General features: G+C 39.0%; 1 protein-coding gene across 1 annotated transcript in view; it reads right to left on the reverse strand.

The window, feature by feature from the left end:
• LOC108708009 (SH3 domain-containing kinase-binding protein 1) overlaps positions 1-13900 on the reverse strand; it is a 225220-nt gene that overhangs the window by 108907 nt on the left and 102413 nt on the right. The gene's annotated exons all lie outside the window — the stretch shown is intronic.

Genomic DNA, 13900 nt, shown 5'->3' on the forward strand with positions numbered 1-13900 from the left:
CCATTTAAGATAGCATAATCTATACACCAATAATCTTTAAAGGGGCAGCAGACCTCAATGAGTATTTTGCAGACAGAAGTATTATAAACAACTTAGCAACTAGTAGTTTTTTGCACTCTTTTAAATAACTTTTTTATTTTGCCCCTCTACAACTTAAAGGGATATTGTCATTGGAAAACTATGTTTTTTTCAAAACCAGTTAATATTGCTGCTCCAGCTGTCTTCTGCGCTGAAATACATTTTTCAAAAGCGCAAACTGATTTTTTAATATTTAATATTGAAATTTAACATGGTGCTAGACATATTGTCAGTTTCCCAGGAGCCCCCAATCATGTGACTTATGCTCTCATAAACTTCAGTCACCCCCTCCCTTTCCTCCCAGCAGCCTAACAACAGAACAATGGGAAGGTAACCAGATAGCAGCTCCCTAAGGGTACAACTACAAAAGCGATTTTACCTGCGATGACATCTGTTCCAACGAGCTGAGATGATTTACAATCCTATTACTAACCTTACATTCCACACATCGGACGTGACGCCTGCAAATCATCTCAGCTTGTAGGAACAGATGCTATCACATGTAAAAGCGCTTGTGTAGTTCTACCCTTACACAAGATAACAGCTCCCTGGTAGATATAAAAAAAACAGCACTCAATAGTAAAAATCCAGGTCCCATTGTGACACCTTCAGTTACATTGAGTAGGAGAAACAATAGCCTGCCAGAAAGCAGTTCCATAGTGCAGCACTGGCTCTTTCTGAAACACATGAAAAGACAAAATGACCTGACATGTCTGCCCACACACCAATATCTACATGGTAGAGTGAATTATTTGCAATGTAAACAGTGTAATTTAGAATTAAAAACTACACCATAAAAATCATGACAGAAACTCTTTAAAATGTCATTTATCCTCTACAGTCACAGACAAAAGCAAACAAAAAATAAATAACTGTACAGGTATGGGATCCATTATCCAGGAAGCTCAGGACCTTGAGTCTTCAAGATAAGGGATCTTTCCATAATTTGGATCTGTAAACATTGTCTACTAAAAAAAATAGTAAAACATTAAATAAATAGGATTGTTTTGTCTCCAATAAGGATTAATTATATCTTAGTAAGGATCAAGTGCAAGGTACTGTTTTATTACTGAGCGATAAAGGAAATACCTTTTAAAATATCGAATTATTTGATTAAAATGGAGTCTATGCAGGATGGCTTTCCAGTAATTTGGAGCTTTTTGGATAAGGGATCTCATACCTGAACAAGGTCAGATTTATGCTGCAGCAAATACATTATACTACACAAGGCCAAGGAACCTTAATAAAATTGTTATAATGCCCTACACGTGCCCACAGTATAGTTTAGGTGCCATATGTATATATAAGGAGGGTACCCCAAAAAAAAATTTACGATCTTTTTCAGTCTATCACCCTTTAAATAGAAAAAAACTTCTGCGTTTTTTGGGACTTAGAAAATTTTTCAACTTTTTTTGAGGAACTCCTATCTACTCTATTGTACTTCGCCTGGTCTGAGGTGGCGAAGGCAAGTGTGGCGATAGAGGTAACGGTCGGTCAGTAAAATCAAAAACTTAGTGAATTTACACAGTAACGCTCTTTTGCCAGACCGAAAATTTCGTCTGGCGTTAGAGCGCGAAGTTGCGCCAGAGTCTATCTCCTTGGCGAAATTACACCAGCGAATTTACGCCAGCTACCGTTAGTAAATCGGCAAAGTGCCGAAATGACGTCACGCCAGCGTTAGCCACTTCGCCCTTTAGTAAATTTCCTCCTTGGTGTTCGAAGCATTCGATTTTTTCATATCAATAAGTATTCCTGTTGAGTACAGTACAGAGTTTGCAGCAGAAGCCACTCTGGACAATCCCTAGCTGTCTGTGAGGTCTTCATTTAAAGGTCCATTAACAAGGTAAAATATAAAGAGCACAATATAGAAATATATTTTCAAGCAGTATAACTTTTATCACAATCATGCCAATATCCAACCTACTGGGCCACAGAGTGATCATCTCAATTTCTACCTGTATAAGGTCGTCCAGTGTCTCATTTACTTTAAAGGGGTTGTTCACCTTCCAAACACTTGCTCCAGTTCAGTTGTTTCAGATTGTTCACCATAAACACAGGCTTTTTTCAGTTGATTTCCATCTTTTATTTTTTACTGTTTAAAGTTTAATGTTCTTGTCTCTAGTGTTTCTATCTGGCAGCTCAGTGATCCAAGAGCATCTGAACTGTTACAATTTGCTACATTTTAGTTGATACAATTAGTTGATCCATTTCTCAGCAGTATCTTTGGAATATTAGCAACTATTGTATTAATTCTAACAGCTGCCTTTTAATTAAACTCATGGTAGAGTCCTGCAGCAGGTCGGGTACCCGCGGGTTACCCGCAAAAAAAGTAGGCACCCTGCGGAATGAGGGGAAGATTTTCAGGTGTGGGTATAGATGCGGGTCTGCGGTTCGGGTTGCGGTCTCATCTTAATTTCTTATCTTATGTAATATTTATTTAAAGTTTTACAAAACTTGTTTCTGTCCCGCCCACTTTTGATGACGTCACTTCCGGTTTGCAGCACCATCACTCCCTGTTTGATGGTGGTCGGCGGGTTGCAGGTCGCGGTTCGAGTCTTAGAAATTGGTTCTGCACAGGACTCTAACTCAGGGATTCTGCTCAGCAGGGGCAAAGATAAATTTGTCAACTAAATGTATCAATTTAGAACAGTTTAGAGAGTCGGCGACCCCCCTCCCAGAGATGCTTTAGAAGGTGAAAAATTAAACTTTACACTTCAATAATAGAAAAACTGCCACAAATAAAAAAAAAAAAGAAGGTAATTGGAAAAAGTCATTATTTCTGGTGAACCATCTGAAACCTACTGAACTGAAAAATTGTTTGAAGGTGAACAAGGGTAGGATTAAATACAAAACAATTAAAGTTTTCATATAAACAGATTTATATAGGCAAATGAAAATAGCAAAATCAAATATAAAAAATGCAGCATTGTTGTTAATTGAATCTTTCCTCAAATGGTAACACTGCAGTTTCTGACGTGGCTTAGTTTCTGAAAGGGGTTCTTTGCAAATGAATAAAATGTTAGCTTGGGGTTTGGAAGTAAGGAGACAGTATACACAGTTTCTGCCAGAGTTAAACACTAAAAGCCTGCTGTGGATGCAGCTGTCTAGATGGACTTCATCCAAAGTACAATTATAACCCATCAGCCAGAACACAATTTTACAGTGAAGAGGCCGACAAAGCAACAACCCCTGTGTTAAACGTACAGACGAGATGGTTACAAGCTTTATAGTTAGGAGCTCTAAAAAACGCATAAAATATTTTAACTGTTATCCATTTTTCAGTGATCTCTATCCCTATATAGAGTCTCCGCTTGATTAACAGTAGAAGAATATTACTCATACAAGTGTTAACTTTGCCAGTAATTCAGAGTTACATGATGCACAAAAATAAATATTGTGAAACAGAGGTGACAAAGAAGGGAATAGATGTTGGTTTTTTGCAGTAGCTTTTTTTGCATTAAAACACCTCCATACTTTACTGTAAGTATGAGGTGTCATAAGCGTTAGGGTTGTGCCATGCATATTCTTTCAAATTCTAGACTTAAATTCTTGGTCTTAGCTGACCACAAACCTTTTCCCATCATGCAACTGGATAAGACTTTTTTTTTTTTGCAAACTCCTACATTGGTTTCACATGTTTCATTTTGAGCAACAACTTCATTTGTCACACCTCCCCATACAGTTCAGAGTAGTGATGTGCGCGCCGGCCCAATACGGGAGTTCCGGCAGAGCTCACACGCTTCCTCGCAGGAGCTCTTCTCCTGCTCTCCCAGCCCCCCTATGTCAAATGGCAGCTTCCTACTTTGTCTTTTATAGACACTGCACCTGCTTGCCCCGCCCCTTTTGTGACATCAGCGGGGCGGCGCGGGTCTATAAAAGCAACACGGAAGACTGATGCGGGCACGGGTCAAGGGAGGGCTGGTTAGAGTTGGGTGCGGGTCGGCATGCACATCACTAGTTTAGATTCAGAGTTCTTTAATGAAATTCAAATGAAATCAAACCCTGCATGATGCGTCTGCATCAGACAGTCGTGACGTGTAGGATCAACAAAGCGACAATTCTATTACTTACCTTATTTTTTGTCGCATGTGCTTTGTCGCAGCGTGTCTGATTGCGCTGAAAACGCTCATGGAGTCCTACCCTAAATCGACTAAAAAATTTTTTAAACATTAAAGGGATACGGTCATGGGAAAAAAAACAAAAAACAAAATGAATCAGTTAATAGTGCTGCTCCTTGTGGAATTGTCCTCAAATCAGTAACTACTGGAATAGAGTTATGTCCCATATACAAGACAAAACTACCTTCCCCAAGATAATGTCTCCGCAGGTCTGTATACTAGGGGTGATAGATGATGTAGTTCCGATAAATGCCAAAAAGGATCTGTGGCGATCCTTGCTGTTTTATGCGAGGAAAGCCTTACTTATGAAGTGGATGGATCCGCAACCACCTTCCCTCCAATTCTGGCTCGACCTAATAAACAAACATCTCCCACTCATACAATTGACGTATCTAGCTAGAGGGTGCCCGAGCAAGTATGAGAAGATTTGGGATGAGTGGACGGAGGCCAACTCTTAATGTCTGCCGTGGTTGCTGGAACTTAGTTGATTGTACCCAACCTCTTCTCTAGTGCACTGCTGTGACTTGCAAATTGTCTGTGAGAATGGTTATGTGATGTGATACCTCTTGTGATTTGTTTGTACCTGAATCCCCCCTCCCCTCTTTCCTTCTGTACCCCCCCTCCCCCCCTTTTTTTTTGGTTTTTTGAAATTGAAAAATAAAAACTTTTAAAAAATAGTGCTGCTCCTGCACTGAAATCCATTTCTCAAAAGAGCAAACAGAATTTTTTTATATTAAATTTTGAAATCTGACATGGGGCTAGACATATTGTCAATTTCCCAGCTGCCCCAAGTCATGTGACTTGTGCTCTGATAAACTTTAGTCACTCTTTACTGCTGTACTGCAAGTTGGAGTGATATCACCTCCCTCCCTCTTCCCCCCCAGCAGCCAAACAAAAGAACAATGGGAAGGTAACCAGATAGCAGCTCCCTAACACAAGATAACAGCTGCCTGGTAGATCTAAGAACAACACTCAATAGTAAAAACCCATGTCTCACAGACAAATTCAGTTACATTGAGAAGGAAAAACAGCAGCCTGCCAGAAAGCATTTATCTCCTAAAGTGCAGGCACAAGTCACATGGCCAGGGGCAGCTGGGAAATTGACAAAATGTCTAGCCCCATATCAGATTTCAAAATTGAATATAAAAAAAATCTGTTTGCTCTTTTGAGAAATGGATTTCAGTGCAGAATTCTGCTGGAGCAGCACTATTAACTGATTCATTTGGAAAAAAAAAATGTTTTCTGATGACAGGATCCCTTTAAATAAACCTAATAGGATTGTTTTACTTCCAATTGGGGTTCATGATATCTTAGTTTGGATCAAGTACAAGTTTCTGTTTTATTATTACAGAGAAAAAGGAAATCATTTTTTAAAATATGAATTATTTGTTTAAAATAGTCTAGAGAGATGGCTGTCTCATAATTGGGAGCTTTCTGGTAAGGGGTTTCCGGAAAACAAATCTCATACCTGTACATAGAGACCAAACAGTGCCCCCCATAAGATTACTAAATAGCCACTGTCTATGGCACCCTATAGCAGCGCCGCTATCATTGGCCAGAATTTATAGATTGCCAGTTTGGGCCTCGTAGAGCGTTATGCTGTAGGGCTATTCACCAGCATGGTTTGGCCAATTCTAAGCAACTTTTCAATTGCTTTTCATTATTTTTATTTTTTTTATAGTTTTATAGTGATTTGCCTTTTTCTTCTGACTATTTGCAGCTTTCAAATGAGCGTCGCCAACCCCCTTCTAAAAAACAAATGCTCTGTAAGACTATAAATGTATTGTTACTTTTTATTAATGATCCTCCTATTCAGGCCCTCTCCTATTTATATTCCAGTCTTTTATTCAAATCAATGCATGGTTGCTAGGGTAATTTGGACCCTAGTTACCAGATTGGTTAAGATGCAAATTGAAGAGCTGCTGAATAAAAAGCTAAATAACGCAAAAACCACAAGTAATAAGAAACGAAAACCAATCTCAAATTGTCTCAGAATATCACTCTTTACATAAAGTTAATTGAAAGATGAACAACCCCTTTAATTAAAATAAAATTTAAAGAAGCGGAAAATTACAGAGGATCCTGTTTCAGTAAAAGTGAGAATACAGTAGCAAAGCAATGATCCCAAACACAAAACCACAATAATTTTATTTGCTTTCCTTTACTGAATTTGGCCAGAATCATGACCAAAATAATTACTAGAGGTGTAATGAGTGCTGCTGCCTACAAATGTCCATGCCAAATTGGGACTTAGATGCGCCAGCTGCAGCAGTAAGCAGATCATTTCTTGGTGGGCAGGAGAGCACTGATTCAATGTATCCCAACAGCTTACAAGTTATTCCAACATTTGGATTTTACTACAAAAGAAATAGATATATATATATGTATGGGATAGATAGATAATAGATAGATAGATAGATAGATAGATAGATAGATAGATAGATAGATAGATAGATAGATAGATAGATAGATAGATAGATAGATATTACACACAGAGTATGTGAGAATATCGATAGATACCAGATCTGCAGTAAGTCTGCAGTTAATCTTTCCCACAAGAATGTCTGCTGAATGAGCAGAAAAGTGCAATTAATTAGGGAATAATTCCTTCATTTGGAGGCACAGCTGCAAAGCTTTCCAAATCTCCCTGGCAGTAATTGAAATACCAATGAGTATTTAATTCCTTCCACATTTTTGTCAGTTAAATCTTTTTATTTTAACAGTGAAAAAACTTTTTGACCTTTAAACACAATCTAAGTTCTCTAGAGTAGGACAGTAATAGAGGTAGTAGTATTTACAGGCCTGGATTTGTGGAAAGGCCACAAAGGCCCGGGCCTAGGGCGGAAGAATTTTAGGGGGACAGCATGCTGCCCAACCACACCCAGTGTCAGACTGACACGGGAAAAAACCCGGTGGGCCCCGACCCTCATGGGCCCCCGAACAGACCCCCTCTCCCTGTTTTTCTAGTTTCTTTTTAAAAATAGTATTTTTGGTTACGCGCAGCGTGCGCATGATCGCCGAGGGGACGCGTGTGTGCGGCGCCTTCATGCACGTCACCGGAGGGGGGGGCAGCGGGGGCCCTGGTCAGCAGTCCCGGTGGGCCCTGGGCCCCCCAGTCCAACCCTGACCACACCTATATTGGTTTGGAAGCATTGGGGATTCGAAGGAGATACAATAGTTTTTTAAATTTCCTGTGCATCCATCCTTTGTGCTCCTGACCCAATAATGAAAATTTGCACAAAGGAAGGGGAGGCGAAGAGGGTGATGAACAGCAATGGGTCTAGGGGCTCCTGTATGTAAATTCGGCCCTGAGTATTTAAAACAGGTATGGGACCTGTAATCCAGAATGCTCTGGATACCTGGGGTTTTCCTGAAAACAGATCGTTCCATGGTTTGGATCTTTACACATTAAGTCTACAAGAAAATCATGTAAACATTAAATTAGCCCAATAGGCTGGTTTTGCTTCTAATCCGGATTAATTATATCTTAGTTTGGATCAAGTACAAAGTACTGCTTTATTATTACAAATAAAAAGGAAATACTTTTTAAAAATGTTAATTTGGATAAAGTGGAGTTTCCATAATTCGGAGTTTCTGGATAACAGGTTTCTGGATAACCGATCCCATACCTGTACCTTGCTGCAGACAAATGCATCATGTTATTTTGTTAGGAGAAACAATTGAATGTGGGTCTGCTGAAAAAGCAAGTTTATAGCATGCAATTGTATGCAAGTGCCGTTCTGGTCAATTTTGAATGCACAATTAATGCATAAACATGCTGCATGTTGGAGTTTATAAAAGCTAAATGGAAATTCTGTGGGTATAGGATTGCCAACTCACCTCTTAAATACAGCCACATATTGAATCCACATCCTGCATATGGCTTGTTAGCAATTAATTTAGATGCATGCTGTACCACATTGTGGCATCTATATTAATTTCTAATTAGCCAGGATGTGCATTCAAAATGTGGACGGTGTTAGTGCTCGTACAGATGAGTATTTGTTTCTGCTTTTCGTCCCCTGTGCTTCTCTCCAGTGCAACACATTAAAACTAACCACAAGGGTATGCAGTAAAAACGCTTGTCTGTACGAGCCCTAGTGGGGGTGGGGTGGCAACCTTGGGTAATGTGGGTACAATCAGCAGCATCTCATTACAAATGAGTGTATTCTCTTGCAGTAGAGCTTTCATGCACGGCAAAGGGATGCATGAGTTAAAAGGGTTGTTCATTTTTAAGTTATTTTATTATGATATTGAATGGCTAATTCTAAACAACTTTTTATTTGGTCTTCATTATTTATCTGTTTTTGAATTATTTGCCTTTTATAGTTTTTGAATTATTTGCCTTCTGACTCTTTCCAGCAATCAAATGGGGGTCACTGACCCCATTAAAAAAAAAAACGAATGCTCTGTAAATAGATAGATGCAAAGATCCGATCGTATGAATCATCGTACGATCGGACTCTCCCATCTCCCGACCCGCCACTAACCATTCAGATCAAAGTCTTACCAGTCAGATTAGTAAAAGAACAGATCAGCAATGTTCTGCCCCTGACAGCAATCGTACGATATCTATGTCCAACCAAAGCTAGTGACAGTCTCCCACTGAAAATCGTACGATCGGCAATACATGCAGAGATATTATCGTCAGTCGACAGAAATTTTCTAACCTGTCCGATCGACCAAACGACCGATCTCCGCCGGACGAAAAATAACGGGACTCTCCACACACGGTTTGAAAATCGTACGAATCCTCGATTCGTACGATCAGATCTTTGCGTCTATGGCCAGCTTAAGTCTACACATTTATTGCTACTTTGTATAACTCATCGCTGTTTAGGCCCTCTCCTATTTTTTTGCTAGTCTCTTTTTCACACATAGTAAATGATGAAGCCAATTGCAAATTCTCTCAATATCACTCTCAACATCATATTAAAAGTTAACCCAAAGGTGAACAACCTCTTTACCACAGACCTACCTTTTCTATGAGTGTGACTGTGATGCAAGCAAGTACAAAACACAGGTACAACACATCAAGTTGCGTTCTAGAGATTATATATCCTTCATATCAGTTTCTGCACTGGTGGAGCTTACACTTTAAGATCGCTATTGTATCTGTCAGCCAGTGAAACCATTTTCAGTGTAATAATAATAAGATACTTTGTATTTTATAGTAACTAAGCTGCATACATAACATTCATGTCGGTGGCAAATCTGTCCTATTGAGGTTATTACTTTCAAGTGAGAATGAGAGAATTGGTCACAGGTCAAATACTTTTGCAAAGCACGCAAGATCCTCCACCATGGTATTGCGGAAATTATTTTTGGTTCATTGCAGTAACATGAATAGACAAAGAAATAACTGTAACAAAGGAATTGTTACATAGTTACATAGTTAAGTTGGGTTGAAAAAAGTTGAACTCCAATGCACATATTTACATACACAGGCCTATCTCTATATTATTTTACATGTCTATATATCCCAATATCTATACTAATTGTAGATTTTAGTATCATGTTTGTCCAAGGAATCATCCAATCCACTCTTAAAGGCATTAACAGAATCAGACATCACAACATTATCCTGCAACGTAATTCCCTCACTGTGAAGAACCACTTACAATCCTTCAAATGAAAGTTCATTTTATAAAATCTCATGGGATGGGTTCTGGTTCTTTTTTTATTGGAAAAAAAAATCCCTGTTATCTGTATATAATTTCCTCTAATTTACTTGTAAAGTGTAATCATTTCCCCTTACAAGTGCCTTTTCTCCAGAGAAAACAATGCTAACCTTGACAGTCTACCCTCATAATTTAAAGGAGAAAGAAAGGTTAAAACTAAGTAAGATTTATCAGAAATATACCAGTAAATCCTCAAAGTAATGCTGCTCTGAGTCATTCTGTCAAAAGAAACACCACATTCCTTTCCTTCTATTGTGTACACATGGGCTTCTGTATCAGACTTCCTGTTTTCAGCTTAAACCTCTAGGGCTAGGGTTTGAGCATGCTCAGTTTGCTCCTCTCCCCTCTCCCTGTTGTAATCTGAGCTCAAAGCTATGAGTGAGAAGGGAGAGACTCAGACAGGAAGTGTCTCGGCACGCCAATATGGCAGCTGCTAACCTAAAACAAGCAGAGAGTGTCTAGAGCGGTTTACTCAAGTATGGAAAAGCATTCTAAAGAATACAAATGGTGTTCTAGATTGCACTATTGTGGCTAATCTATTGGCAATAATCTGCTTTGGTAGCTTTCCTTCTCCTTTAAATCTTCCATCCCCTTTACCAGTTTAGCTGCACTTCTGTGCACTCTCTCCAGTTCATTAAACACAGTTCTTAAGCATTGGAGCCCAAAACTGCACTGCATACACAAGATGAGGCCTTACCAGGATTTATAAAGAGGCAAAATTATATTTACCTCCCTTTAGTTTATGCTGTTTTGTATGTAAGACAGTACTTCATTTGCTTTAGTAGCCATTAAGTTACATTTCCTAGACTTACACAGCTTGTTATCCACAAAAATCCGGCCTCCAACACACTACCAACTTGCATCTGTTTTCTACTGAAGCGCATAACCTTGCAATTTTCGACACTGATCCTCATTTTCCAGTTTGCTGCCCAATTCTCCAATTTAGTCAAATCTCTCTCTTGCAAAGTGGCAGTATCCTGAATGGAACTTATTGTTGTGTACACTTTAGTATCATCAGCAAAAATCACAATCAATTCAAAATGAATTTACCGTAAAAATGCATGAATTCGTTTTTGCTTCAAATCAACACAGGCCTGCGCTGCATGCTACATCTCTAGCAACTAATCTAAATTTTAGGGGGACTACAAACATCTAATGAAACAATAAATAGAAGAAAATATAGCAAAATGTGTGATTCGGTGAAATTTAGAAGATTTAGCTTATGTTATGTATAGCTTTCCGTGTTTTTATTTGCAATTTATTTTTAATGGCACTGTAACATTTGGAACAAACATTTAGTTGATGCTTAAAGCATATTAAAGTGTCTTCCAACCTAAACTGCTTTTATATAACTTCTTTGACATAATGAAAGAAAATAAAATTCTAAGCAACTTGCCATTATACATCCATAAAGACTTTTAAATAGATTGTAAATTTAACTGCAGCTGAAAGAAGAGTTTGCCGTGTCAGTTCTAGTTAGTTCTTGTCTAGGTCTGGCTTACAACATTGTTTCATGAGTCAGATCCAGGAGTGCAAAGAATGTAAACTGTAAGGCAGCCAACAGAAGAGCTTTGTGTAACAGTCAAATGGGGCTGTAGTTTAAACTGCAACTATCGCGAAAATTAAAATTTAATATAAGCTTCAGCATACTGAAATAAGAAACGTTCTAAACACAATAAAAATTCTGTTCCACTCTTAGCACCTGTTTCTCCTCATCCTGTCTTCATTCAGGAGTTGGGTGTCAGATGAATGATCAAATAACTCTTATAGGGGGGCTCCTCTTGCCTAGAAGATGTATTAGAGCTCACTATTAAAATCAGCAGAAATCCCGTCTCTCTACATGCAGAGTTTGTGCAAAAAGTTATTTTGTTAGATTTTGTTTGTACTGGAATCAGTAATTAAGATATATTGTATCATTCATCTGAAACCCAACTGCTGCATGAAGAAAGAATGAAGAGAAACAGATGCTGAGAGAGAGAGGACTGGTGAATATATATTTCAGAAACAATGCAGAATATTTAATTGCTTACATTTGGAATGTTTATTACTTCAATATTACTTCGGTATGAGGAAGCTTATATTACATTTTCGCTATAGCTCCCTTTTAAAGTGGACTGGTCACCCAGACACAAAAATCTGTATAATAAAAGTCCTTTTCAAATTAAACATGAAATCCAATTTCTATTTTTTTATTAAAGTATTCATAGCTGCTGTAAGCTCTTTTAAAAATCTCAGCTGTCAATCAAATATTGTCTGCCCCTCCTCTATGCCTTAGGCATAGAGGCGGGGCAGGCAATTACTTTCACTTTCCATTCAGCACCTCCTAGATGTCACTGCTCTCCCCACATTCCCCCAGTTCTCTTCACTGTTTAATTGTGTAACCATGACATGGGGATGGACATCTAGGCAGACCAGGCAGCCAGATTGCCCCCCCCATCCCCGTAGCGTAGTAGCTGCTGTCGCGTGGCATTGGGACGCGCCTGATTGGTATAGACGTTTGCGCACACATGCGCAGTAGAGGCTTTCAGATGCATACCGTAGAGGTGTTTGTGCGCGCATGCACAACGTCCTGGCACAAGTCTAGTGTCAGGTCCAGTCTAGGGGTAGGAAGAGGAGAAGACGTAGCTGCCCAGCGTACCCCAATCATTGCGCCCTAGGCAGCTGCCTCTTCTGCCTACCCTTAGTTCCGGCCCTGACATCAGGTCCCCCATTCTGGTGCACAAACAAGATTCCGAGATGATGCAAGGCTTTCCTTTATAACAGTGTCCACAAAATGGCTGCCTGCTTGCTATAATTATGAATTCCCAGACTGAAGGAAGCAAGATTCAAATAATTTATATAGTGTAATTAAAGTTCATTTTTCTTGACTAACATGATAAAATAGGGCTTGGAATATTTTTTTGGGGTGACAGGTCCCCTTTAAGTTCTCCTGCCACTTGATCAATTATTAAAGCAGTTTGCAAGGACTACACTAGATGGGCATGTCTTTCAGGGAGTAGTATGGTTCTTGTGTCAGACACATACTTAATATTCCTCTTTTTACACAATGTAATGAGGCAGACATACAGGAACAAGAGTGCAGCAAAGGTGGCTGAATTTTATATAAATGGCAGAATGGAATGTCAAGCGCTCTTTATTATGCTAAGCAATTCAGAAGTAGGAATTACACACAATTACAAAGACAATTTGGTTATCGCATGTCTGTATGATTGTATTTCAAATGACATTTCCCAATGATCTACAGAAACATATGAGTCAATGAAAATGACTCATGTTGAAAAGGCAGCACTTTTAAATAATATGTCATATTTCAGACAAATCACAGGGTGATTCAGTAATAAATTCATGCAGTAATTCGGCTACCTCATCCTCGTTCCATGGCAATTTTTTATTCTCTTATATTAATTGTGCAAAAATATCGCTTTTTTTTTTTTTTTTTTTTTTTTTTTAAAGCTGTGTTTCTTTATGTATTTATCAGTTGGGTCATGCATATTCAAAGGATTGTCCACCAAAAACAGTTCTTTAGTATTCTAGTTATTGAGACAGGCAAGTTAAGAAGAGGCAGAGGCCACATTGGTAAGGGAGCAGCAAAGGTCACGGGGACAATGGGGCCCTGTCCTTGCCACCTGCCCTATTTTAGGAGGTAATGGCTGGGCCCATTTGACAATGTGGTGGCTATTTGGTAACTTGTGCCAGATTTTTTAATGTTGGTTTAAAGGAGAAAAAAAGGCATTTTTACTTGGGGGTGCGAAAGTTAGGCACCCCCAAGTGATTGTATTTACATCACACCCTGGGCCGGCGCTCCTATCAGCAGAAAACTACACCGGTCCAGGGGTTCTTCCAGTGAGCACCACTTCGCGCAGGTGCGTGAGTAAAGTGAAACGAAGTAGTAAAGTAGTGAGTAAAGTGGAACGAAAAACATACCTCCCAGCATTCTGGAAATGGAAAGAGGTACTAACTTCTCCTAAGGGACAAAACTGTTACAAATGTATCTTAAGTATATATTCTGGGCTATCTGCCAAG

This window comes from Xenopus laevis, chromosome 2L (assembly GCF_017654675.1).
Source record: "Xenopus laevis strain J_2021 chromosome 2L, Xenopus_laevis_v10.1, whole genome shotgun sequence".
NCBI lineage: Eukaryota > Metazoa > Chordata > Amphibia > Anura > Pipidae > Xenopus > Xenopus laevis.